The sequence below is a fragment of the Cavia porcellus genome, unplaced genomic scaffold (assembly GCF_034190915.1).
Source record: "Cavia porcellus strain 051 isolate PalLab524CR breed Dunkin Hartley unplaced genomic scaffold, mCavPor4.1 scaffold_7, whole genome shotgun sequence".
Taxonomy (NCBI): domain Eukaryota; kingdom Metazoa; phylum Chordata; class Mammalia; order Rodentia; family Caviidae; genus Cavia; species Cavia porcellus.
The window spans coordinates 28,940,597-28,968,256 of record NW_026947490.1 but is presented as its reverse complement, the minus strand read 5'-3'; the positions used below and the strand labels follow the sequence as shown (position 1 = coordinate 28,968,256).

The following is a 27,660-nucleotide window of genomic DNA, read 5'->3' as shown; positions in this document are numbered from 1 at the left end:
GAGATGGTAAAAAAAATCCCCATATTCTTATATTGCATATGGTCAACCTCCCAAGAGATGCTCAGACCTCTGGCTCCCATTTGCTAACAGGGAATCAGGGCAAGGATGGGATATTTGATTCTCAGCCAGTGCACCGGTAGGCTCATGGCTGCTTACCAGGGAGGTGAGTGGGCTGCTTTGTTTCCCAGTGCCCTAAGTTCCAACATGGCGCTGACCTCGGGAAATACTGGCTGGTTCTCCCTGGGCGGCCGCTGCTTGCACAAGCCAAGGATGCTTACCAGGGAGTCAAGCTTCATGTCAACTTTTTAAGAAGCTGCATACTATTGGAAAATAATAGCTTTCACATCAAGAGGAAGACAGCCAAAATTAATGTGCCTTCGAGGCTTTCGTTGCTGTGGGAAGCAGGTGAGCCCAAAAGCAATCTTTTGCTTTACACTAAGAAGAATATGCATGATGCTCACAATCCATGATAATCCCCAAGGAGGAGAAACCAGGCGCACAAATTCCCAACAGACGGAAAGGAAGAGAAAACCCACACAGGAAGGTGTCACACAAAGTATGACCAGGAATCTGGGTCCTGACTACGTGAGGTCCTGATGCCTCGGGGATCTGGTGGCTCATATCCACGCTGTGCGCCTTTGAGGAAAGATGTCAATCGAGACACACAGACCACTGCATGGAGCACAGGGCGAGCTCACTGCAGAGGAGGGAGATTCAGAGAGAGAGGCAGGGAGAAGCAGGCACCTGGTTACATCCTCGGCAGATGGTTTTCTGGGAGAACTTGGGGTTTCCCAGCCCTCGGCAGTGACCTGGGCCTCATCAGCACCCTCAGAGGAGGGTGCATTCTTGCTATTATAAAATTATTTTCTATTTTACTGTACTACAAGCAGATATTTCAAAAGAAAATATGAAAAGCACTCTTCTTCTAGGAAAAACAAACAACATTGCATAACCAAATAACAAGAGAGCAGCGATGGCTCATGCACGATGTGTAGGGGCCTTACAAGAATGCCCAGTGTTACTCCGCACACTTGTTCACTGAAACAAAAATTTTGTCCTTTTCTTCTTTGTGGGAGAGAATCTTTATTTATTCCTCTTGCTTTTTGTCAGGCACAGCTGTGGAGAAAAAGGACACCATCCGGGGCCCTTGACCTGTTAGTGGTTAAAACCAGGGTGGTGCACACCTGTATTCCCATCCCCTCTGAGAGGCTGAGGCAGGAGAATCACAAGTTCATACCCAGCCTGGTCAGCTTAGCACCTTACCAAGGCCCTGTCTCAAAGTAAAAAAGGTTGGCACTGAAATTCAGTGGGAAGGTCCTGTGTTCAATCCTCAGTTCTACCAAAAAAATAGTAATAATAATAATGACCCACCAGATTGCAGCCCCCACAGCACCCCACAAGATGGTCTCTCTGCTTCCCTCGCCTCACTGCAAGCCCCCTGCTCCCTCTCGGCCTGGGGTCGTTCCTTATCTCCTTTCAGCTTCCCCTTAAGGCTTGTGCCTGAAATAGGCACGCTGTGTCCTGAGTTTTAGTTTCCACTAGTTCTAAAGCAAATCCCCACACTAAGCTGTGACAACAGAATTGTATTTGTCCTGAAGAGGAGGCACTCAGGACCACAGCAAGACAGGCCACGACCGGGACCTGGCCCCATCCCCGGCCCCTGGGGAGGCTCCGGAGCTGCGGGTGGAGTCAGCAGCCAATCGTGCCCGTGATGGGTCCGCAGAGCACTCAGGGGTGCGAAGGCCTGGCCCAGCGGTGTGGGTACAGCAGTGCCTGGCCTTGGATATCATCTCTGGCCTCTTGGGTGCATCTTTTCACCTGTCCTTTATTAAATAATCAACTGGGGTCTCCCCAAGCTCCGTGAGCTGGGCTTACAGATGTCTGGGCCTGAGTCAGAAAAAGTCAGGGCTGGAAGATCAGAAGGGCGGGTAACAACTGGAGATTATCAGCCTGCAAAGTCCGGCTGGTGTGGGGGCCGAGCCCTCAGCCTGGGGGACCCAGGTCCCATCCTCAGCAACTTGGTCAGCTTCAGGATTCTGAAGGAAACTGGGATTGAGCTGAGCTGTGCAGAGTGGATTAGGGGACTCCACTGGGTTCCAAGACGCCTGCACTGGAAACCCCGCACACTGGCTCACTTGGTCACAGATGAGCTGAGTGTGGAGAGAGGACGAAGGAGGAGGAGGAGAAGGAGGAAGAGTAGGAGAAGGAGGAGAAAAAGGAGGAGGAGGAGAAGGAGGAAGAAGAAAAGGAGAAGGAGGAGGAGGAAGAGAAGGAAGAGAAGGAGGAGGAGAAGGAGAAGGAGGAGTTGAAATAAAAGGAGGAGGAGAACAAGAAAAAGAAGAGGAGGAGGAACAGGAAGAGGAAGAAGAAGAGGACAAGGAAGAAGGAGAAGAAGGAGAAGAAGAAGAAGAAGAAGAAATGAGGATTTTTTCCATTATATTACATGTCAGTGAGCAGTTGTGTTTTGTTTTAGCTTTTCTCTCAGTTTTTGTTTTTATTCATACCTGTTTTCAGAACATTATGATTACATTTATTGTGAGGAGTCAGTTTTTGTTTTCCTTTGTTTTTTTGTTTGCAGTCCTGGGAACCGAACTCAGGGCCACGCACTGACGCACATCCCTGGCACTGTTAATTTTTTTTTTTTTTTTTAATGTCGAGACAGTGTCTCACTAACCTACTAAGTTACCCAGGCTGAGATGGAACTTCGGACCCTCCTAGCTGGGCACTGCTCTTACAGGTGTGTGCCACCACACCTGGCTGGCTAGCATTTCAATAAAGATATTTTGTGATGTTTTTCCTCACTAATAAAATGGAAGCCCAACTGTGTAAAATCCAAACATACAACATTATAATAAATATTAAAATTCAGCTTTAATCTGCAATGAATTTTAAGACTTTTTATGCATCTATACTTTATATGGATTTCAATACATTTTAACATTATTTCACTTTTAAATTTAAAACTTTAAAACTGCTTGTTCAATCAATTGTAAGCAGATGTCCTGTGCTCTGGGTGAATGATTTGGGGATGACAGTGCACAGTGTATGTACCATTCTTGCCCCTGACTGATGTGCTTTGAAATTTTGTTGTAGGTTTTTCTTCTCCTTCTTCTTCTCCTTCTTCTTCTCCTTCTTCTTCTCCCTCTCCTTCTCCTTCTCATCCTCCTCCTCCTCCTCCTCCTCCTCCTTCTTCTTCCTCTTATTTCCTTTTAGCCTTGAAATAAAATGGACTTGGAAAAACAAATTTTTAAACTGCTACCATTTTAAACTTCAGCAAATACTTAAAGTCAAATATATAAAATTACAATCAAGGGTGTTTCTGGTTGAAATTTAAAAAAGAGATTTTTAGTAGACACAATTTTTTTGTTTTTCAGTACTGTTTATAACTATTTAATGGTGATTCAAAAATCACTAGCCACTAACATCTCATAGGACCTGGGCGTGTGGACAGTCCTCATACTCCAGCAAGGCCAGGACGGGGCCTTCGGGTCTCATACACTCACCGGGACAGACGGGAACCTGTCCCCTGCCCTGGCTCCAGACCTTTCCCTCAGTGGTCTCCTCTGTCCACAAGGATGCACACAGCGTCACATGCTGACCCACAGCTGGGCACCTGTGGCTGTCCGTGCTCTGAAGAAAGCACAGACATCCCGACACCCCCATGGCACAGTGACACATCTCAGTTAGGTGGAAGCAACTTGTCCAGCCAGGGGCACAGGGGAAGCCCAGGGGAAAGGGAGGGCGGATAAGCAGCAACTGCATTGTCCTGATTTCCAACACTGTAATAAAGTATCCGAGGCTGGGTGATTTGTGAAGCAAAGAGGTGTTTTGCTCACAGCTCTGGAGAACCCCCAACAGGGGCAGGATGGCACAATGCTCCGTGGTCAGGTGGGAGAGACACAATCTGGTGAGACAGGAAGCCAAGGGCAAGGAGGGTGGCTTATGTTGATTTTTGTTTATCGATTTTGCAGTGTTAGGGGTTGAACCCTGTGTCTTCACACTGAGCTACATGACCCATTCTTAATTTTTTAATGAGAGAGGGCCTGCGGAAGTCACTAAGTTGCCCAGGCTAAGCTTACAATCTCCTTGCCTCAGCCTCCAAGATGGCTAGAATTACAGTCTGCATCATCACACTCAGAAAAAGATTGGGTTTCCTATGAGCTGACTCAGATGCCTAGCTAGAGGAGTCCCCTGAGCTTTACTTTAACCCCTCAGGGAAGCTTCCCCAGCCACTTTGCACTGGCTTTATTTGTAAAGGTCCCATTCGATCCTGTCATCACTATGCTGGGACCAGGCGTCCAGCACAGGGACACTCCACATCCAACAGTGGCAGTGCCAGTGATGTCTCGTAAGTGTTCAGATGATGTCTCACAGAGAGACACCGCCATGATACTGCTGTCAAGGCTCTGAGGTCCACCCACAGAGGAGCCATCTCCAAACTCCAGACCTCAGCTGCCACCTTCTGAGCACAGACTTTCAGCTGCACATTTCCTGAGATGAGGCCCCTGGGTCCTGAGTGCCACAGCTGCAGACCCATCCATGGTCTCCGGACTGGGCTTTCTGTTCTTGGACTCCATGGTGCTGGTTGCATTGGGTCTGGGAAGCTGATGGCACTCCCAGCCTGATCCGGCTGCCTTATGACAATCACGCTTTGATGCAGTGCAGTCACACGCTCTCATTTGGCTGTCTCCATGCAAAGGCAGCAGAGACGAGTCTGTGCAGCACACAGCGTCTGCCCGCAAACCCACCTTAATTGCCTGGGGAATTTGCAAGAAGTTTGCTGACCTGAGGTCTAGATTCACATGTGGGCCTCCAACCCCCAGGTCCTCAGCCAGACTGCAGACTCTAGGGTCCAGAGCATAAGCCTGAGAGTGGAGGAGGACCCCAGGCTTCAGACCCAAGCTCTGGACTGTGTGACCCTATTGTACATTGCACCCTCCAGGCCCCTGATTCCAAACAGAATCCCAAACACATGAGAGACACACAGAGATACGTGAGAGATGTGCTGAAGAGACAGTCAGTCAGGCAAAGACAGAGGAGAAAGAGCAGCAGGGACAGCGGGGAGAGCTCAGGGAGAGTCTCCCATGCAGACAATGTTCCTAGAGGTCGAAAGACACTTGAACCAGAGTCAGAGGCTGTTCATTCACTTTCAGTCATTCAACAAGCATTAATGAAGCACCCACTAGGAGCCCAGTGTGGTGCTGGGGGTTTGGGATAAACCAGTGAATGGCACTGGCAAAGACTCTTGTCCTCTTTGTAGCTGAGAGATACAGATGATACAAAAGAGATCCAATAGACAGATCAATTCTGTGATAAACTACACAAGCAATGCTACGTGTTATCAGAATATTGCATATTAATGGAAATCACACACGGTAAGCTAACAAGGGGCCCAGGGTGAGGGAAGTGCCCAGTGTTCAAAGGGGCAAAGTGATCTAAAATCCAGGCAGTGGAAAAGCAAACAGGTCTGTGTACACCGTGGAGGCCTCTTCAGTGTGGAAAGGGGAGGAGGCAGGGTACACACAGGGAGGGTCTCAAGGGCAGGATGCTGAGAGTGTGCTGTAGGGCTTCAGACCCATGGTTCTCCGAATGACCAGTGATGGGAGGGGACAGCTCAGCAGCTGCAGGACCAAGTGGGCAGAGTTTGTGCAGGTGATGGACAGCTCCATATTTCAATGGCCATGTGTGTGTGTGTGTGTGTGTGTGTGTGTGTGTGTTCCATGCAACATATGTCAGAATTTGCAGAACCATGGGACTGGCAGATCTCCGGGAGAGAAAAGTACACTGTGTGTGGTGCTACCTATAATCCTGGCACTTGGGGAGACTGAGGCAGGAGGATCTCCAGACTGAGCCCAGCTCGAACTTTGTAACTTAATGAGACTTGGATTCAAAATAGTAAAATAAAAAAGCTGGAGCTCAGTGAGAAGTTGCTGAATACCATACCTCGTCACACACACACACACACACACACACACACACACAGATTATCTTGATTTTATACACATTTGCTTAGTTAAATGTAGATTTAATACACAGGAAAGAGTTTCAAGGCAAAGAATCCAAGTCAGAAAGTGGATGAGGGAAGAAGGCCAAGGGTAGCAAGGGCACTGGGTTGGAGGAGACGGAGCTGAGAGACAGAGGCCCAGAGAGGCAGAGAGACTGTCCAGGGGTGGTCCTTTGTTTGAGGGGTGCCCCCTGAGGACCCCTACTCCATGTGTGCTGACCCCATGAGAACCTGGACAGGTGCAGGGTGCATCCAGAGAAACGCTGCCTTCAGGCTGTTCTGCTTCAGCCAGCCCCAGGGCGGGTCAGCCTCCATTCTGGATCCTCCTAAGACTCTCAGGCTCTGCACAGAGCAGCCCGCAGGGTCCAGCCCGGCGCAGCACAGCCGAGCCCTGAGACCCTGGGAGCTGGAGCCAGGTGAACGGCCCTGCGCCCTCCCAACCCCAGCCTAGCTATGTGTTTCCTGCCCTTTGAGTCCCAGCCTCTCTCTTGTCGCTGTTCTGTGGAGTGTGTCTCCCTCTGGGCCCTGGACCATTTCCTGACTCAGGGCAATGAGGGTTTTGAGATCCTCCAGCCTCCGAGTACTGGGATCACAGGTTGCGCCACTGGACCTGGGCTCAGGGAGGATTAAGAGTGCAGACTCCTGGGCCTTCACCCCTTGTGACTCAGCCTGGCTGTCTTTCTGTCTGTCTGTCCACCGCTCTGTGGAATGGGGATAATAACTGGACTGGCCACAGGAGACGGTTGTGTAAGTGAGTCACCATGTGTCCTATGCTTTATGCAGGGCCTGGGCGCACGGCCGCACCCAGAGCCTCTCAGCTGAGGACACCTCCGGCTCAAACTCAGTGTCCTTAGAGTCAGGACCCTGACATTTCTGTGTCTGGTCCCCATGTTCCCTGCTCCAGGGTTCAGCCTCAGCCTCAGGTTCTCTGTGTCCTCTACCTGATGTTGTTCCCCAGTCTCCCTGCCTCTCTCTCTCCTCACAGAGACAGCGCACACTGTCTTCCCCCAGGACCTGCATGCTGAATGGGCTTTGTCATTGTCCCTGCTGAGGGGGAAGGGAGCTACTGGCCTGGCGTGTAAAGCACCCTGCAATGCCCAGCACGGAGGCTCAGTGCCCAGCAGTCAATAGAGGGCGGAGGACAGCTCAGCGGCACTGAGCCCATCCCCAGCAGCTCACAGAGAGGAATCAGCAGTGCAGAGCGTGAGGAACTCTGCCGTATGCTACGGTTTCTTGACCAGGGTCTCGGCGTCCAGGCTGGATGGGGACCTTTCTGGCTGCTACTGGAAGGGAGGAAGGGGCTCCAGATCCACCTAATCACCTCCCCAGCAGGTGCCAATTTGTTGGAGGGGCAGGCCTGTCCCTGCCTGCCCACCACACTAGAGACTGATGGCCTGGTTTTCTTAAGGCGCAGCCCCCCAGGTCGCCCCTTGGCTCTCTGTGTCTTCACTGTCTTGGCATCTTGGCAGGGTCTGAGCTTTGTCTCCCCATTGCCTCTGCCTCTCACACCCATGTGTCTGGAACCCGCTGCTCTGTCCCCCTCTGTCCCTCTGGGCTCTCCACGCTGCCCCTGGCTCCTGCACTGTGTTTTTCCGCCCTGCTCTCACTCTGCCTGTCTCTGTGCTTCTGGCTTTCTGTGTGTGTCTCCTCCACCCTCCTCCCACTCTGCCTAACTTGTTCTTCTCTTCCCTCCACAGGGAGACTCTGGAGGCCCCGTGGTCTGCAATGGGCTTCTGCAGGGCCTTGTGTCCTGGGGACTCCCTCCCTGTGCCCGACCTGGAATTCCCAGTGCCTACACCAATCTATGCAAATTCAAACAGTGGATTGATAATATTATCCAGGGCACAGAACCATAGATGACAGTTTTTGGGGAGAGCAATGGGAATTGAACTCAGGACCATGCCATGCAGGTGCCTGTGCAGCTGAGCTATATCCCTGGCCCCCCCATGGATGACTCTGAGACCAAGAATCCAGCACCACTTTCCAAAAGTACCCATAGGCTCCAGCCTCCAGCCCCTCTTCCTTCAGATGCAGGGGCCTACACCCCAGCCCCCTTTCACACACCCACGTGCTCTAGGCCAGGTCTCCTCCTTCAGACCAGGGGGTGCAGGCCCCAGCAGCAGCCCACACCCACAAATAGTTCCCCTCTTCACAAGTGAAGACCAGTGATTTCCGGAAGCAGCTGCCTCAGGAAGACAAGACATGCAAAGATGCTTTTCAGCCTTCTTTTCTCTCTCTCCCTATAAAGAGAGTTATGGACTCCAGTGGTCTGTCTGCGTGGCTCACACTCTATTCTGAGGCCGTCCAGGAGATCCTTCAAGGGGGACAGAGGTCTTGGGCAGCCCGAGGTGACATATTACAGTGCAGAACTGTACAGGGTCACATGAACACACCCACTAACTTAGGGGCTAACTCTCAACTGTGCATCCCGGTAATGTGCTCTCACACGTGTGTTAAATGCGTGCTCTGCAGTGGATAAGTGCTCTGTGAGTATTTACAGCTCAGATTCTGTACATGAGACTGAGCCATAGGAATCCCGTCACTGGTGCTATCAGGAAGACCAGTGGCTTCTGTGTGACCACAGACCTCTCACTTGCAAGCTGCCTCCTCCTAACCTTAAGTTCGCTCCTGGAACAATTTCAGAGTTGAGCAAATCAGCAACAGAGGGGAGGTCCCTTTCTCAAGGTCCTAGCATTGTAAGGGACCCGGGGCTGGGGGCACAGCGCAGTGGTATCCCATCATCTGTGTTCAGTGCCCGCCCCTGCGAGGAAGATAAGCAGGACTCTACGGGGCCCCCAGCCTGTCGGCCAGCTCCACGCTGCATGAGGCCCATCCCCACACAGGGGTCCCTTGGCTGTCTTGGGCCACTCCTAATCTACAGTCCTCCTCCTCACCTTAGGTATTTTGCAGAGCAGAACTGTGACCTGACCGCCATCTCAGGCATGACTCAGCTTCCCCCACAGCTTTGTCCATCAGATGCTAACGGGGACTGGACTTGGAGGACAAAATCTCTTCAGCCTCAACAGACCTGCTCTCTAATGTCACCCTCTAGCTGGAGAGAAGCCTTAGTCACACAGCAGATTCCCACATGCACAAACGCTTCGGGGCGCCCCCTGTCCACTGCTCTGTGCATGGTTTCATAAAGCCATGGGGACAGATCTGGGATGTGTCAATGTCTGATGGGACAGTGCTGTCATCCTACCTACGGTGATGTGTCACTGTTGAAAACTCATCACAGTGACACACCCACTGCCAGGACCCTCCTCAGAATGCTTCGGCCTCTCTGCACACCCCTGCCGCTGTGCTGGCCCCTGTGTGAGGCCGTTCTGGAGCCCTCTCCCGAGTCTTCAGCAGCGTCGTCAACAGCACAGTGCATGCTGCTGCTGCCAAGTGGCACCGAGGGAAAGGCGGGCTCAGGGAGACGTGCTGGTGTGTCCTTGTCCTCCTCCTTTAGCTGACCTGGGACGGAGAGACTTCTGGCTCCTCCCTGAAGTTAAAATAATGATTAAAAGTCAGTGTTTGAATTGATTCAAGGCATGGAGGCAGCCATGAAGTTAGAAATAAAGAAGACATGGGCGGAGGACTTCCTGGCCTGCGTCAGGAAGTGTCCCGAACAGTGGGATGAGTGGGTTTGATTCAAAGGCAGAATGGTTTTGACAAGAGTTAACGGCAATGTTTCTTCTACTGGATACACTTGAAAATTAACATGTTCATCTTGGTTTAAATCACAGCTCGAATCTTCGCTAATGAACCATTATTTTCATCTATCATAAACCTCCATTGGGCCTTACTGAATCTGCTTTAGCAACTTATCAAGATGATATAGGCCTTTCTATTCAGTTTCATTAAGAAGGAAAGTGGAGCTTCCAAGTGTCAAAATGTGTTTTTGGGCATAAAATGTGGTGACATCCTTGTGCTCCTGGGACATCTGCTGCATGGTGGGGTTACCAGTGTACTCAGCCCTGATTACCATGGTGGACAGTGGCCGCCCAGGGGCCAGCTCAGTGGCTGAAGCAGTGTAGTTCACAATGGCTGACATCACGCTTCAGGGACAGGGCAGGTGGAACATCTCCTCCTCACCGCCCACTGTCACCCCAACAAGTGAGGATGTGGGGTTTAGCCGCTCTTGGGTAGTTACAGAGGTCGAGGCAGCTGAAGATGGCACAGAGGTAGACATGAGCTGCAGGCAGAAGCTGAGGCAGATCAGAGGACTGGAGGCAGGAGAGAAAGAAGGAGAGATGGGAAAGGTCTGCTAGAGGGAGCAGAACTGAGGGAAAGGAGACCCAAAAGCCTGAAAGAATAAGAACCATCCTCCCAGAGAAACCTAGGCAATGAGAGACAGAGACAGGGCATGCGGTATGCAAAATGCACCAGCAGGGGGCAGTGTATATAAAGACATTTCCAAAAAAACGTTCTTTAGAAAAGAACCCAAGGAGTTAAAAACAGAAACGATACATCCAAAACACAAACTAGCAGCTGATAATAAAGGAGATAGGGCAGAAACTCAGGGTAAGGGGAGATAGAGAAAGGGAAAGAAGGTGAACACACACACACACACACACACACACACACACACACACACTTCTGCGATGCCATCCAGCGGAATCTGAGTGCTTGGCTGTGAGAACCAGAGCTGCGGGCTTCGCAGTGGCCCTGTGCTGAGGAAGGGAACATTAATACACTTGGAGTCTGACTTAGACAAAGACCATACTTTCCTTCCTCTCCCTCTTTGCTCCCCAGTGCCACTGAGCAGGAAGAGCTGTGTAACAGGACACTCATTCCTGGGCCTCTGGAGACAGAAAGCTCAGCAGCACCTCGGAGAGGGAGCCAGGAGGGTCACCCACCCCAGCCACATTTGAAAAGTGAGGGTCAAGGAAGGAGACAGGGAAGCCCAGTTACTAAGGGAGACAGATAGACAGACAGACAGAAACAGGCATGGACAGACACGAAGAGGCCACACACAGGGGATAGCAGAGGTAGGCAAAGAGGCAGGAAGGGGATGGGAACAGAGGCAGGGAGAGTCAGGCCTGGGGCAGGGCTGGGTGGGGAGGCCGGGACCTCAGACACAGGAGGCAGAGAGAGTTACAGACCTCTCGTCCTGCAGGATTCAGGCATCCTGGGGAGCATGTCCAGCCCAGGCCTTCCCACACCGGGGACAGGGGACACAGTGGCAGGGTTGCAGCGGGCTTCCACGCAGACTCCTCCGAGTATCCATGCCCAGTGGTGCTTGTTAAGGTGCCGGGTGCTGGAGCAGGGGAAGGAGAAGGGCCTGGCTCTCCCCCTTCTCCTGTGATGGCCAGAGAAGGGTGTGGCCAGCAGCTGTCCTGCCACTCTCCCTGGTTTCCTTTTCCCCCTCTTGGTCCCCTGAGGGTGGACCGAGACAGCCTATCTCAGTGCCCTGCTGTCAACTCTACCGTTATTCTGCAGCTGCTTTCAGGGCCACCCTGACAGGAGGCGCAGCTTGGTTGTCACCCACAATGCCACTCTCCTACTTCCACCACCCCAGCTGCTGCTGCCACCTCTGAAGAAGTGGTCAGGAAAGCTCCTCTAGTGTGGAAAGGCTGGGACCATTATCTTTGGTCCTCAGTAAGTCGAGATCTTCACAGCGAGCTCCCCCACCCCGCTGCACAGTATCAGCCCTGCCATTTTTGCTGTCCATGTCACCAGGGCGATGTTTGTGGGTGCCCTGCACTGGTCCAGGAGATATCTGTTCTGAACACATTTGCCTTGAATTGAAACTTAGCAGTAAAACCAAACTGGAACCAAACAGTGTTCTCAGATCAGGGACTTGAATGTGGACCAGTATGGACCAATCAACAAGCCCAAATTTGGACCAATCAGAGGCCTGAATTTGGACAAATTGGCAGGCCGGAATTCACATTGAGCAACTGGATCAAATCCGGACCAATTAGATACTTTAATTTCAACCAATCAGCAGGCGCAAATTGGACCAAAAACGGAGCAAAGCTGTTTAACACTGGCCGCTCACTTCTGAGGTTCCTTTGAAGGGTTCGATTTTGTGCACCAAACCTGTCATGCTGCAGGACAGGTGTCATTCAAATCAAATTTTCCCTGGCCATCCTGTAAATCTCAGGATTCTTACCCCAAGAACTGTGGACAAAGGCCTGTTTTGCAGACGCTATCAACACTTGGGTCTGTTAGCCCACAAGAACTGCAGAGGCAGGCAGCAAAGCAGAGCAGTGACAGAGACTGGACACCCACAGCGTTGGCTGGCAGTGACCAACCATGGCCAGAAGTGGTGGTAACCAGCGGGGCTGTGGGCTTTGATGGCAGCAGCAGCAATCAGCCGCCTGGGGCACTGAGGTGCAGCTCTAAGCACTGACACCCATGAGGCCCACAGACCTGCACGGTGCAAGGGGTGTGGTTTCTATGCAAATTGCACAGCAATACTCTCAACTGATTGGTGAATCTAGACCCAAAAAAGGAGAACCCTGCCCAGGCCCCGGCCGCTCCCTGACGGCTGCCTCTGCCTTTCTGAGGTTCCAGGAGTGCAAGTTCTCCTGGAGCTCTTACAGATCTGATCTCCCCAACATCTCCAGGCCACCCCCTTGCCCTTCTGTCTCCTTCCTGTCCTCATTGTGCTTTTCCCTGCTCCGCACTGTCTATTCAGTTGTGTTCTGGGCATCTGTCTGGCGGGCGTGACTGCATGGTTGCCTGGCACAGATTTTCATTGTCACTCTCTGGTCCTCATGGGCACAGCATGAAGCCAGCTGCCCTCCTTTGTGATAGAACTGTGGGGGACCAGCGGCGGCTGAAAAGATAAGAAGTGTGAAATATAAATGACCTTTATTTTGAGAATGCGGGCAGAGACACCCCCCAAGCCCCTGGGGCACAGCATCTCCCACCGTCCTCCACAATCTCTCTGTAGAACACGTGGAGTGGAGGCATATAAGTAGCCTAGGTTTGGGGTGGAACCTAAGGGGCATTAGTGATGCACAGGTAGCCCATTGGTATTCTTTTGGCACCAGAGGTAAATTCCTAGGGGTGGGGGAGATGGAGCTCCTTGGCCTGAGGCTTTATCCGCTACAGTGTCCTGTTTGGGCCAAAACTCTTTCATATCCCGTCTTATGTTGGGGGTTGCCCGAGCCGCTCCCCTAAGGTGGCGCCCATTTCCTGCTTCTGGGTCCCTGTTGCCGCGCAAACAGCCCTGTCAAAATGAGTGTCTACCTAGCTACCAGTGACTGTGGCCTATCAGCATGCGACTTCTGCTTTGTATTGATTGGTTACTCAGATCCTATATAAGTGTGTGTTTCTGCCCCCAACGGGCAGAAGAGGAAGAAACTTGAGGGTGGCAGATCTTGTCAGATCCGGTTTTGTTGTACACAATAAATATTGAGAGCTGATCCAAACACAGTTACGTCTTTCGTTGCCCGCGGCGCCGTATAACTGGTGGCCCGTACGGGGACTAATTTATTCGACCGCTGCACTCTCTCCGGCCAAGGGACGCGGCGGGCGTGACCTCCATCGCGATCTGTGAGTAAAGGAAGATCTGGTCTAATAACAGCGGAGGACTGGGAGCGCCTCTTCTCAACACCCTGGTCAGCTACGCACGATACAGCGGATAAATACCTAGGTCAGGTGAGTACTGGGTCACCTGGGTCGGGTGGACGCGCCCGATAAGCTCTGAGGCGTCTCACACATAGACGCCGCTGTTAATATTCTCTAGCTCGCTTGCCTTCCTTACTTTCACTTTCGACGCCATGGGCAACGCTGCCCGTAAACCCCTCGCTGCTTCATTGAGAATTCTGTTAAGATCCCGAGGCATCCAGATTAGCCGGGATATCGTGTCTCGCTTCCTGGATCACCTCAATGACTTGGCACCTTGGTTCTGGCCTACGGGTTCCCTGACTCTTCCTTCCTGGAAAAAATTGGGCAAGGATTTGTTACGTGCAAAGGAGGGGGGTAATTTGGACCCAATGGTCATGCCCCTATGGGAGCTAGTTAGGACCTGCTTAGCGGATGAGGACGCCCCCGGGCTACACTCAACCAGACAGACTTTTGACAGGGCCCGTTCCGAATGTTCTGAGGAGCTAGATCCACCACTTAAACCTGCCCCAGAGCTCTATGATAGCTCTGAGGACTCGGGGTCGGATTCGGATGACCCAGATGATGTCGCGGCCCTTGACACTAAGGAAATTGTTAAAGATACCAAACATGGGCCGAGAAAATCGATGCCTTCCTGTCCCGGGTACACTGACTTACAACAGGAGTTGAGATTCCTTCAGCCCTATGAGGCCTTACAGCCTGCAATTGCCCCCTTGGGGGCACCGTGGCCCACTGCACCGCCGTGGCAGGGGGAGGAGTTACTTCCCGGACTGCCACCCCCACCTGTGACCGGTGGGGGGCGCTCTTTTCATCAGAGAGTCTGGTCACGCCTACCCTTTGACTGTTCCGGTCTTCATGCCTTCCCTGTTCAAATAGGGGGCAGAGGAGGAGGGGGATATTACGAACCTTTAGAGATAAAGCAATTAAAGGCTATCAAGGATGCAACCTCAGCTTATGGACCTAATGCCCCCTTTACCATGGCCCTCCTGGAAGCCCTGGCTGGCTTGTTGCTGACACCCGGGGATTGGACACAACTTGCACGCGCTTGTCTCTCCCCTGGTCAGTACCTAGATTGGAAATCATGGAATGAGGAATTCTGCACAGAACAGGCAGCAACTAATAGGGATAATGGACATAGGGAATGGAATAGAGATATGTTACTAGGACGGGGAGCCTTTGAGGAAGATCAGACACAGTTTCCTCGCCCTGTATATGAACAGATTAGCTGTTGTGGTGTTCAGGCCTGGAGACGATTGGCGGGAAAGGGTGAACACACAGGTCACCTTACTAAGATTGTCCAAGGTCAGGGAGAACCATTTTCAGACTTCGTGGCTCGCATGCTTGAGGCAGCAAATAGGATTTTTCCAGACACGGAGGCTGCTCACCCTCTTATAAAGCAGTTAATTTTTGAACAATGCACCAAGGAGTGCCGTGATGTTTTAAGATCCAATAAAAACAAGACCTTGGAGGATTGGACACGATTATGTCGGGAACTCGGTGGACCAATAACTAACCACGGGCTTGCCACCGCCATGATAGCCGCGCTCCAGAATGGTAATTATGGGGGTAAACAACTTGGAAAAGGGAATAAAGGTAAAAATCAGGGCGCATACTTCAATTGCGGCCAATCAGGACACATAAAGAGGAACTGCCCTAATAAGCAGTCGAGGGGGGATAACAACCTTAGTTCAGGGTTGTGCCCAAGATGCCGCAAGGGCAATCACTCCGCAGCAGAATGTCGCTCGATTTTTGATAAAGACGGAAGGAGACTCTCTGGACATCCTGAAGGCCAGTCAAAAAACGGCCAGAGGGGACCTCACCAGCAGGTGGGGTCCCTGCAAACTCAAACTTTTCCCCAGTTTCAGCCACAACAACAGCAGGCCCCCCAAACCCTTTTAGGCGGGCAACTCCAGGCTCCGCAGGGTTGGACCTCAGTGCCACCTCCGAACTCCTATTGACCCCGGAGATGGGAGTTCAGTTGATTGAGACTTCCTTCCCAGGCCCCCTTCCACCAGACACAGTTGGGCTCTTGTTGGGAAGGTCCTCAGTTGCCCTTCGGGGTCTCACAGTTATTCCAGGGGTCATTGATTCGGACTACACGGGCACAATAAAAATTATGGTTCAAGCTCTGCAGGGCACTATTCTGATCAACAAAGGGGATAAGATAGCTCAGTTGCTAATTTTGCCAAGTCTTCATAAGCACTTCCCCATGGAAAGACAGACTCGCGGAGATCGGGGTTTCGGCTCCTCTGGCAATGTCTTCGAAAGCCTACACATGACCTTACAGGAACGGCCTATGTTGACTCTAAATGTCAACGAGAAACCTATTAAGGGCCTATTAGATACTGGAGCTGATCGCTCCATTATTTCTCAAAAGGATTGGCCTGGCTCCTGGCCCACAAATGTGGCGGAGCAAAGCCTGCAAGGGCTGGGGTTTGTTCATGCCCCAAAAGTCAGCGCCTCACTATTGAATTGGCGAGATGAGGAAGGTCATACTGGCCAATTCCAACCCTTCGTACTCCAATTGCCTGTGTCCCTCTGGGGAAGAGATGTCTTGACAGACATGGGCATTACATTAACCACTTTATATTCCCCAAAGGCCCAGTCCATGCTATTGAAGCAAGGCTACATCCCAGGAAAAGGCTTGGGCATCAATCTACAAGGCAGAGCAACACCGCTTCGAGGTGCTCCCAAACAAGATAGAAAGGGCCTGGGTTTTTCCTAGGCGCCACTGAAAGCCTTCTCACACCTGCTCCCATAAAGATTACCTGGAAAACAGACAGCCCCGTATGGGTGCAACAGTGGCCCCTACCAAGGGAGAAGGCAGAAGCAGCTTCAGAATTGATACAGGCGCAACTCCAAGCAGGGCATATTAAACCTTCTACTTCCCCATGGAACACTCCTGTTTTTGTCATTAAGAAAAAATCAGGGAAATGGCGACTTCTTCATGATCTGCGAGCAGTAAATGCTCAGATGCAACCCTTGGGCACGGTCCAGAGAGGTATGCCCGCTCTCTCAGCATTGCCACAAAATTGGCCGGTCTATGTGATAGACCTTAGGGATTGCTTTTTCTCCATTCCCCTACACCCAGAGGACTCCCCACGCTTTGCGTTTACCTTACCTACGGTTAATCAAGAAAAACCTGACCTAAGGTATGAGTGGGTAGTGCTACCACAGGGCATGACAAATAGTCCTACCATGTGCCAATTGTTTGTAGATGCCGTCCTTGAGCCCTTGAGGCGAGCCTTCCCAAAGAATAAATGCCTGCATTACGTGGATGACATTCTTATTTCTGGGAAGGATCTCTCTAATCTGCAAAGTATGCTGCATCAGTTAGTTTCTACTCTCAGAAAAGCAAATCTACATATTGCCCCAGACAAAATCCAACAATCCGAGGTGGCTCTTTACTTGGGGGCCCGAGTCACCACCACTCAGATTTCACCACAGAAACTTGCTATTCGAAGAGATACTATTCGTACCCTGCATGATATGCAGAGGTTGATAGGTGACACAAATTGGATCAGGCCATATCTTTCCTTGCCTAACAGTCAGCTTAAACCCCTATTTGACATGCTTAAGGGAGATCCTGAACTTACTTCTCCAAGAATACTTACTCCCGAGGCTGAAAGAGCATTACAGACAGTCGAGCAGGCGCTAGCTAACGCTGCATTGAGACGTATTGTTCTTGAAAAGCCCTTTGTTGTATGTGTTCTCAGGACAGAGAGACAGCCAATGGCTGTCGTATGGCAGCAAGGTCCCTTGTTATGGGACCACCCGAAGATGTCACCCGCTAAAGCCATAGAACATTATCCTGAAGCTGTAGCATCCCTATCCACAGAGGCGATTCTACGCGCCATTCAGCATTTTGGAGCGCCTCCCACTGCTTTGCATGTGCCTTACACCAGAAATCAAATTGAGGTTTTGACGGCCTGTTTAGATTCCTGGGCCATCCTCCGGTGTACCTTCCAAGGAATTATTGATAATCAATTACCCAAAGATCCCCTGGTACAGTTTATAACTGTTCATCCCGTGATTTTCCCAAAAGTCACATCTCCCAAGCCCATCGATGGAGCTACTATTATATTTACTGATGGATCCAAATCAGGTGTGGGCGCCTATGTGGTGATGGGCCAGTCACCGGTGGCTGTCCAGTTTACGCCGGAACAGCCTCAGGTGGTGGAGCTTCAAATTATACATGTGGTCCTACAACGTTTTCTTGGTGATGTCAATCTCATCTCAGACTCTAAATATGTTGTCAATGCTCTACAGATTTTGGAAACAGCAGGCCCTATTAAACCGTCTTCCACTGTCGCCTCCCTATTTATAAAAATTCAGAGGCTAATATTAAGCAGGACTTCTAAGGTTTTTATATCACATATTAGGGCACACACTCAATTGCCGGGACCCCTCTCTGAAGGGAACGCCCTTGCTGACATGGCTACGCGCCCGACATGGATTTTCGCCTTTCCCAGTGCGATTGAGTCAGCTCAACACTTCCATTCTCAATTCCATGTTAACGCTTGTACTTTGGCGGTGCGCTTTAACATCTCGAGAGCTCAGGCGCGAGACATCGTTCGCCATTGTTCAGCCTGTGTAATCTCTCACCCTATACACTCAGTTGGTGTCAACCCACGAGGCCTGCGCCCCAATTATATTTGGCAGATGGATGTCACCCACATCCCAGACTTTGGAACCTTAAAATATGTCCATGCATCGGTTGATACCTGTTCACAGATCATGTTTGCCTCAGCGGAGACTGGAGAAAAGGTAACTCAAGTTATTAGTCATTGTCTCGCAGCTTGGGCTGCTTGGGGCAAACCAGCTATATTAAAGACAGATAATGGCCCTGCTTACACTAGTAAAACATTTCAAACATTTTGTCAGCAGATGGAAGTCCTTCTTAAACATGGCATACCTTATAATCCTCAGGGACAAGGTATAATCGAGAGATCTCATAGAACACTCAAAGACGTTCTGCAAAAACAAAAGGAGGGAATAGGCCATGGCCTACCACCCAGAGGGAGGTTATCCCTTGCATTATTTACCATAAATTTTTTGAACCTCAATAATGATAATCATTCTCCTGCCGCGGAGCATTGCAATCCATCTCCTTCTGATAAAGGCCTAGTGAGATGGAAGGATGTCCTCACAGGACAATGGATGGGCCCGGATCCAGTAGTCAGCTGGACCCGAGGTGCGGTATGTGTCTTCCCACAGGAACCAGACCGCGAACCCCTGTGGATCCCCGAGCGGTTGGTACGAACGGTGAACCCTCAGCCAGCATACCAGGAAATCCAAGATGACTCATCAAAAGATGGAGGAAAAGCATCGCTGGGAGGACAAACACCCAGGGATCCGGATAAGTAATCTTGTCCTCTGTCTGTTGTATGTGCTCCATTCTGCCGTGGCGCACCCAGAGCCGACCACATATCTGTGGGGACTCTGGAGGCATCCCCCTACTCTAGCCCCTTTTTCTGCGCTGTCTCCTAGTGCTCCCACGGTATTTGTGCCTAATGACTCTTCTATATCGCTCCCCTATAAGCGAACTTCCCCAAGCCTTTTCCCCTTTAATGCTTCCTTTCCGCTGAAAGAAGATACCCTTGTTTTCTCCTATGCTAACTTCACCTGCAATGAGTCCTATGCATTATATAATGATTCTCGCCCGTTCATTAACTTCCTCAATTGGACACACAGAGAATGTCTTGATTCTGTAAGCCAGCAAGTTAATGTAACACGCTGCCTCAAGATGGAGGTAAGATGGCCCTCTATAGATCTTAATGATTGCAATCGGTCCCCTCATCCGTTGGAACATCCATGGATGGACCCTTGTGTTCCCTCTCATCATCCTGCCTTATTGAGAGGTGATATTATGCAAAATCTTTTCTGGCGCCATTGCTTGCCCACAGCCACACCATAATTCCTTCATGAATTATACTGGACATTGTGATATAGAGCATTTCAAGGGCCACAGGTATTTACAGGACATCAGATATGCGACCCGTTAAAGACTTGTCTCGACCTGAGGCCATTTCTCACCCTTAATGGAACGCTCCATAGTACATCCACGAGCAATAGTGAAAGCAATAGCACTACCCCCCTTCATAATTATGTTTGTGTGGACCCACCCTTCCTATTTCTCCTTGCCACCACACATAACTTCCAACTTTGCAATGAAACCGACTCTCTCTGCAGTTTATCTAACTGCTGGAATGGACACTCGTCTTTCGCTGTCTTGGTATATTGCCCAAGCTTTCTTTGGGTACCAGTAGAGACAAATTCTTGGGTGGGTCCGGTAGTCCAACATATTTCAGCTTCTCAGTTACCCTCCAGACAGACTAGAAGTGTTAAAGATTGGCTTATTAATGCTCTCGGAGTTGCTGCTTCTGTTTTTGTCCCAGCCATAGGCCAAACGGTGTTGCAAGCGTGGACCATGAATCAGATAGCCTTGACCATGGAAGCAGTCAACAATCTTGCCAACGAGACCGCCTACGCCTTGAGGAGACAAGAGCTCCTCATTGAACTTAACAGCCAGACCATCTTAGAGATCCAAAAGGAGACTGATGAAATCGGACAAGAGATTGACAACCTTTGGAATGTAGCCATGCAGCTATGCGATCAAAGATGGCTGGCTGCCCGCCTCTGCGTGACCCCCGCTCGCACTAATTTAACTGGCACTACCAAAAAGGTGACTCACTGGCTCCAAAACACCTACCTTCCTACTTTTAAAAACATCTCCGCAGAGGTGTTCGGTGCCATTGATCGCATGGACAATATCCACCTAAAGCCAGTAACCTATGACCTTGATAGTCTGGGGACAGTCCTGAAATCCTTGTGGGATTGTGTAACGTCATGGTTCTCGTGGCCTAACCTCACCACTTGGGTCCTCATAGCTGTAGCCATACTAGTAGGCTTAGTGGTCATTAAGTGTTTGCTTGATCGATTAATGCAGACTCAACAACAAGTTAGGCTTAGGGCGCTGGCCGCTATGCAACTTACAGAACAGGGCCTGACAGGGGGACCGGCTGCGGCCCATTTGTTGCGCCTGGCAGAACATCAGATTTAAATTGGCTGTTTGCACCCATGGGTCCTCCTCCTCCTCCTCTTCCTCCTCGGATGTGTTGGGGAGTATGAATAACAGGGGCAATGAGATGCAAGACCAAGGGTACTGCAGTATCATCCACCCTGGTTGAGCTGAACAGGGGGTGATAGGAATGCATGTCTATATGCATCCAGGTTCCACTCAATAATGCCTGGCCCTGCGAAAAATGAGCACCCCATCTCAAGCATGGTCTTAGCGCAAAGATATGCATAGAATGAGATGGTGCACAGCGGGGTATAGACCTCTGCACTCTCTCTTGTCCCGGCCTGTCTTGGGCCTTCCCCTTTTCTTTTGGCACTGGCCACAGTATATGGGCGGAGGGGAAAAGACCCATGTGATTTGTGTATCAAATTTAAATAAAAAAGGGGGAGATATTGGGGGTTGCCCGAGCCGCTCCCCTAAGGTGGCGCCCGTTTCCTGCTTCCAGGTCCCTGTTGCCGCGCAAACAGCCCTGTCAAAATGAGTGTCTACCTAGCTACCGGTGACTGTGGCCTATCAGCATGCGACTTCTGCTTTGTATTGATTGGTTACTCAGATCCTATATAAGTGTGTGTTTCTGCCCCCAACGGGCAGAAGAGGAAGAAACTTGAGGGTGGCGGATCTTGTCAGATCCGGTTTTGCTGTACACAATAAATATTGAGAGCTGATCCAAACACAGTTACGTCTTTCGTTGCCCGCGGCGCCGTATAGTCTTATGATTATTATTATGAGGAAAGGGGCGAAGATTTCTTTCTTTAACTGCTTCCTGCTGGAAGAGGGTGCTGTACTGGGGTCTAGGGGAGTCAACAGAATGACAGTTGATGCCCATGTAGAAGCTGGTGCCAGGTGTTGTAGCTAGGACAGCTTCACTGGTGAATGCACGTATGTTAGACTGGAAAAACAAAGAGACAAGATGTTATGAGGAGGCATGGCACCATCATATTTAAGGACCCAAGTGAGGTAAAAGGAAAGGTGCTTTTGATTTAGATATGTCATTATATCAGGACATGTTGAGATATAAACATTTCAACAGTAAGGCAGAATTCTGAAAAAATAAACGTGGGGTTAGGAGCAGTGAAGTTATGAGAGGTGACTACTCCCCCATCTGAAAGGGTAAAAGTTAAGAGGGTAGGTGGGTAAAACTTGTCTCTGGTCCAGCAGTTAAACTGGAAAAAATAGGGGGAGCAAGGAAGGCAGTGGCTGTACCAGCATAAGGCAGGTAAGAGCCCAGGCTTTCAGGGATGTCACGTTTAACCAAACAGCTGAGGGTGGAAAGAGCTAAGACAGTTGTCACATAGAACGTTATGAAGATGATCTTACGCATGATGTGGGAGTCTTTAGGAAAGACTGTCAAGAGTCCTGCTATAAAAATGATCATTAACAGAATGTAAGAAATTTGGAACCGGGGCTGGGGATTTAGCTCAGCGGCATAAGCGCCTGCCTTGAAAGCAGGCAGTCGTGAGTTCGATCCCTGGTACCGATAAAAAAAAGGAAAAAGACAAAAAAAAAAAAAAAAAAAAAAAAAAGAAATTTGGAACCAAAGTGGATAACAAAACATGACTTAGCCTGTTAACTGTGGCTGCGAGGCCTTCATGAAACAGAGACGGGTGGGTGACAGAAGATGAGATGACCACTCAGAATGATCAGATTTAGGGCTGGGAGGGCACCGCTTAGCCTGAGTGATGTGAAACCAGGATGGCAGTCTAGCAACTTTGATCAATGTTGAGGTTGCCAAGAATATCAGGTATGGGTCGCTGTAACCTGGTTGTAGTCCTTGGAATGATTTGCTGTAATAGGACTTTAGCAAGTATATCAGCAGTCTCCCTGGTTGTGTGAAAGGCTTTTATGTATCCTGAAAAAGTATAAACAAAGGTGAGAAGGCAAAATTTATCTGTCAGTCTTGTCCAGGGTTGTCTGAGAAATTGGTGAATAAAAAAGGAAGGGGATGCTTTGTATCCCTGAGGAGAGGTTTAGTAGCGATAACAGGTGTAAGCTGTTGAGGCCTCAGTGTCTGGGTCAGCCTGCATAAACACAAGGGGATAAAAAGCATTTTTAAGATTTAGGACTATAGAGTGAGTGGTGGAGGGAAGATTTGGCACCACTGGGTGGATTGGGAAGAAGCAGTCTGGAACCTGCATGAAATAGGCCCTGTTTGTAAATGGCATAGGTTGACCGTCAATACCCCTAGAGGCTGAGGATTTAATATAGCAGCCTGAAAACTCAGGAAGAACTCTGTACATATGGCCTCTATGTCCACAAGCATAGAGAATGTCTTACCTGAGACTTTTAGTGGGACTTGGACTCTAAGACGGACAACCATAAAGTGGGCTGTTGTTGGCCCTGAGCCCCGTCAGTCTTCAGCAGCAAGTTTAAGCAGATCTGGCAGCGATGAATCTGGCAGTGTTGGCATTTTCTGTGAGGACTAGAAGTTAGGATGGCTTACCCACTCTCTGGTGGCTAGGACAGTCCAGTAGCCCTGGGATAAGATTTCAAAGAACACCAGGATGGGGCACTCTCTTGCCCAATGTCTTCTGCTGCATTTGAGGCATGGTCTATGGTGGGGGGGGGGGGCAGGCAGCTCCACCTTGTGTCAGTTTACCTGTCTCAGAACTCCAAGTGTCACTGTTATTGTTATCTCTGTTGCTGAAAACATGAAAAGCCATATTAAGATCTTTATGAGGTTTGAAGGTCAAGTTTTGCCTTTTTGTTTGGGATCTGGTCTACAGTAGAAGGTATCTGTGGAATTAAGTAAGTATGCAGGAGTCAAATATAATCAACAGGGTATTTATGATTTTAGTAATGGCTTCTCATAAGGAGGACAGGTCCAGACAATTTTAAGAACTGACATGTCATTTATGTCATATATATAAAATGTCTAATGCCATCTGATTTTTGGAGGATGGCCTGTTTAATTAATTTTTTACCTTTTTATTTAGGAGAGAAATCAGCTACGATGTTATTTAATATCAGTTGAATATAGTTAATTTTAATATCAGTTGAATATAGTTAATTATGGCTCAGTGGAGAAAGGAATTCATAAATATCTCTTAATTTTAGTTGTTAAACAGGAGATTACTGAAGGCTTTAATTGATAAACAAGGCTAATAAAATTACCAGGTGGCCACTTTCCTGTTTATCAGTTAAAATCTTGTCTATTGCCAGCTTATTTAACCTTGATTAAATGGTTTGAGAATGTTAAAAAAAAAATAGCATCTCTGAGCCCAGCAGAGGAGCTGCTGTTTATCTGTGTTTGTGGTCCAGGGTGCCAGCAGAGCAGGCCCAGCGTGGGGCGGGCACGCAGAGTAAAGGCAGGGCGAGTGCCAGAACGTAGTGCGGGTGGGCTGGCACTGCCCCCAGAAACGCGCAAGGCGGCAGCGGCCACAGCAGCGGGGGTGTGCGGCGCACGGGGGTGGAGCCGCGAGGCAGAGTTGGGATGCAGCATGAAGCTGGGACTGCTTCTGGAGGCACAGGAACCGCCTGCGGGATGCGCAGATTAGGGCGCAGCATTAGAGCCAAATCCCACACGGACCTGGAGCACCACATGAGAGCTGAGATACCACATGCGGAGTTGGGGTGCAGTGTGAAAGCTTAAAGTAGCCTGCGCATATCTCTCAACACCAGGGAATGGGTCGGCGCGCTGCTTGAGGAGGGGAAGTGGTGAGGAGACAAAGGGACACCTGCAGGAAAGGACATACATTCCCAAAACAAAGGCTTAAAGATAGAGTTTTATAAACTTGTCATCAGTGTGATAAGCTATGAATAGGTATGGTTTTTTTGGAGGGGGACAGGAAGTGGTCCCCAAGATAAAATCTGGTGTGGGGTCTGACCCACGGAGTTATAGCCAGATGAGGCAACGGACAGTGGTCTACTCAATTTAAAGTCATCACTTTTTACTCTAGACCGATTGGTTTTATATGATTCCAAAACTCATAATAATTGGCCATCACCAATATACAAGTGGATTTCACGTGAGTTTAGTAACAGTTCTGCCCCCGAGAGCTTAAAGCTCTGAAGGACATGAGAGTCTCTCAGTGTAAACCTAGGTTGGTCCAGAAAAACTCTGCCTTGGGCTGTCTAAGGACATTAGAGTGTCACGCAAACCCATGGAAAAGGGGAGAAAACCCGCCTGGGGCCAAGCCCAGTGCCAAAGAATTCTCTGGAGTTTGCTCACCTGTGATAAATTGGGTCGGTGTTGTTTGCAAACAAGCAGCAACAAGTTTACAGCTCCCGAGTGTAGAAGTGAAGAATTAATGCAGGATGTAGTCCGGTCCTGGTCCTGAAGAGCAGGGGACTCAAACTGGGAGGGCCCCAGGAATCTCTCATCGGCCGTTCCCGGTCAGGGAACCATATGATAGAACTGTGGGGGACCGGCAGTGGCTGAAAAGATAAGAAGTATGAAATACAAATGACCTTTGTTTTGAGAATGCAGGGAGAGACACCCCCGAACCCCTGGGGTGCAGCATCTCCCCCCGGGGTCAGCAATCTCTCTGTGGAACACATGGAGTGAGGCATATAAGTGCCTAGGTTTGGGGTGGAACCTAAGGGGCATTAGTGATGCACAGGTAGCCCATTGGTATTCTTTTGGTGCCATAGGTAAATTCCTAGGGTGGGGGAGATGGAGCTTCTTAGTTCCACCTGAGGCTTTACCGGCTACAGTGTCCTGTCTGAGCCAAAACTCTTTCGCTTTGCAGAATTCAGATTTACAAGTGCCTCCAATTGTATTTATGTGCATTTGTTCACTGATTGACTCTGAACCTCACCAAACCCCCTTCTCCCCATAATCTGCTCTTTCCAGAGTGCTTGGGGGACTCTTTGCCCCTGCTGTGTGCTTCCTGGGTGAGTATTTGCGTGCCTGTACTCTTTCCCAGTATGCGTGTCCCGGAGGAAAACTAGAGCACTGGGAACCAGGTTCCTTCCTGAAATGACCCTTTGTGTTCCCAACATCCTCACTAAGTCTAGGGAGCACTGTAGGCAGAGACCAGAATTTCGGGGTGAAAGTTACATGGGGAACACTATGATGAAGAGCTGGATTCACTGGACTCGTGTGATGCCACTGCAGGCTGCATCCTTGAGAACCTTCCTAAGTGGAGTACACAGCTGCCATGCATTGCACACTTGTGTGAGATTTTCAGCAGCGCTGGCGCTCAGCATGCCTACCTCAGGGGATCTTTCTAAGAGGAGCTGCTGCTGACTGCTCGCCCAGGTGGAATCTGCCTGGCGGTGCTTCCAGAGCGTCCCAGTCCTGATTTGGCCGCTAGGTGCCGTTCTATGAGTATACACCTCTTGCGAGATTTTGCCAAGCAATGCTGTGGGACACAGGCCTGCTGCTTGTGGGCCAGAGAAACTTGCAATTAACTCCTGTCCTTTCCTTTCATTGTCCTAATAAATCTTCCCTCGTGCTGACTGCCTCAGGGTGTTTTCCAGTCCTCGGCAACCTACCCCAGTTCCCCAGGACACAGAGTGAAGTTGTCCATCACGTTCTGTGTTCATGCTTCTCCCAACGGCTTGGTGCAGGGACCACCACTGACTGGTATCTGATGTATTGCACTTCCGGCTCCTGCGTGGTATTCCTTAGTATCTACCACGCGTCCTTCTCCGTGGACCTCATGGCCCATCCTAGCTGCGTGTCTGTACCACACATTCTGTGGCTACTTCTGTCCTTCTGTATCACCTTCTACAACCTGGAGGAGACGATTTCTCTTTTTACTACAAAAGTCCCCCAAAGAAGAACCACTGATAAAAGCTGAGCAGCACTGGTCCATAGCTATGTCTGCGCTTTCCTGCTTCTGTCTACTGCACATCAGGACCCAGGTCAAGAGAGCTGGAGTCTCTCACACTGGTCAGTTCCGTGACAGCCTTCTTGTCTGTCACCACCAGTCTAGTACACTGACACCAGAGTTCGCATCGGTCAGTGTTAATGGTGGCAGCAGGCAGGCCAGCAAACTCAAGGGTTGGCTGCCACAGACTCCCTGATTAGTTCATACAGGGCTTCCATTTAGTGAAGATTCAGGTGCATTGTAGAAGCCCCAGGTGGGGTGCCACGTGTCCCCAATCCTTGGAGGACACCACCGTGGACCAGTGCACCCCAGAGTTACCCTATAAAAAAACAGAGTGACAAAGACCAGTGGGACGGGCTTCTGCCATCGATCTCAGCTCTCCCACTTAGGGACTCCAGAGCCTACCCCCGGAAGGCAGGCAAGAGTCCCTACAGAGGACACCGGCTGGCGTCCCGGCCACAGGGAAGGCAGAGCAGAGCTCAGCTCCTGCCCAGAGGGTGAGGCCAGGAGCACAGGCCTCACAAGAGGCAGTAGAAGGAGGGGAGGCAGGACCTTCGCCCACAGGTCAGCCCATCACAGGCCCTCCTGGCCCCAGAACCCAGCAGCCTTATCCCCAGACGGGCACTAGAGGGCGGCCGTGAGCTCAGAGTTCTGCCCAGCACCAGCCACAGCTCCCAGCTTAGCACAGGAAAGGCAGGGAGCCCCGGGGACCCAGCGGAGGCCTTGCAGGACGGGCCCAAGCCTCTTGCTGGTCACCACCTCCAGCCACGGCTTCTCCCCTCTCACAGCCTCCAGGCCCTCTGCACCAGGGCCCTCAGCACTGCCTGCCCTCTGCTCTCCCCAGGAGCCACGGGGTCACCTCCCGCTGCATCCAACAGTGTTGGCTCATCTCCTCCCATGCACAGCACAGCGGCGCGACCTCCTGATCTCCCATCACCTCTGCGTTCCTCTCCCGTTTGCGCTTCTCTCCCAGCACCGGGCTGCTCCCTCCTCAGCACCGTCCTCCCGGGCTCCAGGGCAGTGCCGGGCACCAGGTGGATGTCCCGCGAGTGTGAGCAGAGGGGAGCTGCGGTGAGCAGCGAGGAGCGCGCGGCACCAGGAGGGGGCCGAGGAGAAACAGTGGGGAAACAGAGGGGACAGAAGCAGGGGAGCTCTGCCACCCATCCTGGAATCCCAGGTTATGCAGGATCCTGTAGGAAATGACGGCTCACTACCCAGAAGGCTTTGTGATTTCC

General features: G+C 50.6%; 1 long non-coding RNA gene across 2 annotated transcripts; it reads right to left on the bottom strand.

The window, feature by feature from the left end:
- Positions 1-5,122: 5,122 nt before the first annotated feature.
- On the bottom strand, positions 5,123-27,656 carry LOC134476900 (uncharacterized). 2 transcript variants are annotated; one of them, XR_010048691.1, is made up of 4 exons: positions 27,363-27,656; positions 26,088-26,329; positions 24,820-25,025; positions 5,123-9,491 (listed from the first exon to the last, which is right to left on the bottom strand). It is a non-coding gene; the product is annotated as an uncharacterized LOC134476900 (long non-coding RNA). The 2 variants fall into 2 exon arrangements; XR_010048690.1 differs by lacking the exon at positions 26,088-26,329 and having other exon boundaries at positions 27,363-27,637.
- Positions 27,657-27,660: the final 4 nt, after the last annotated feature.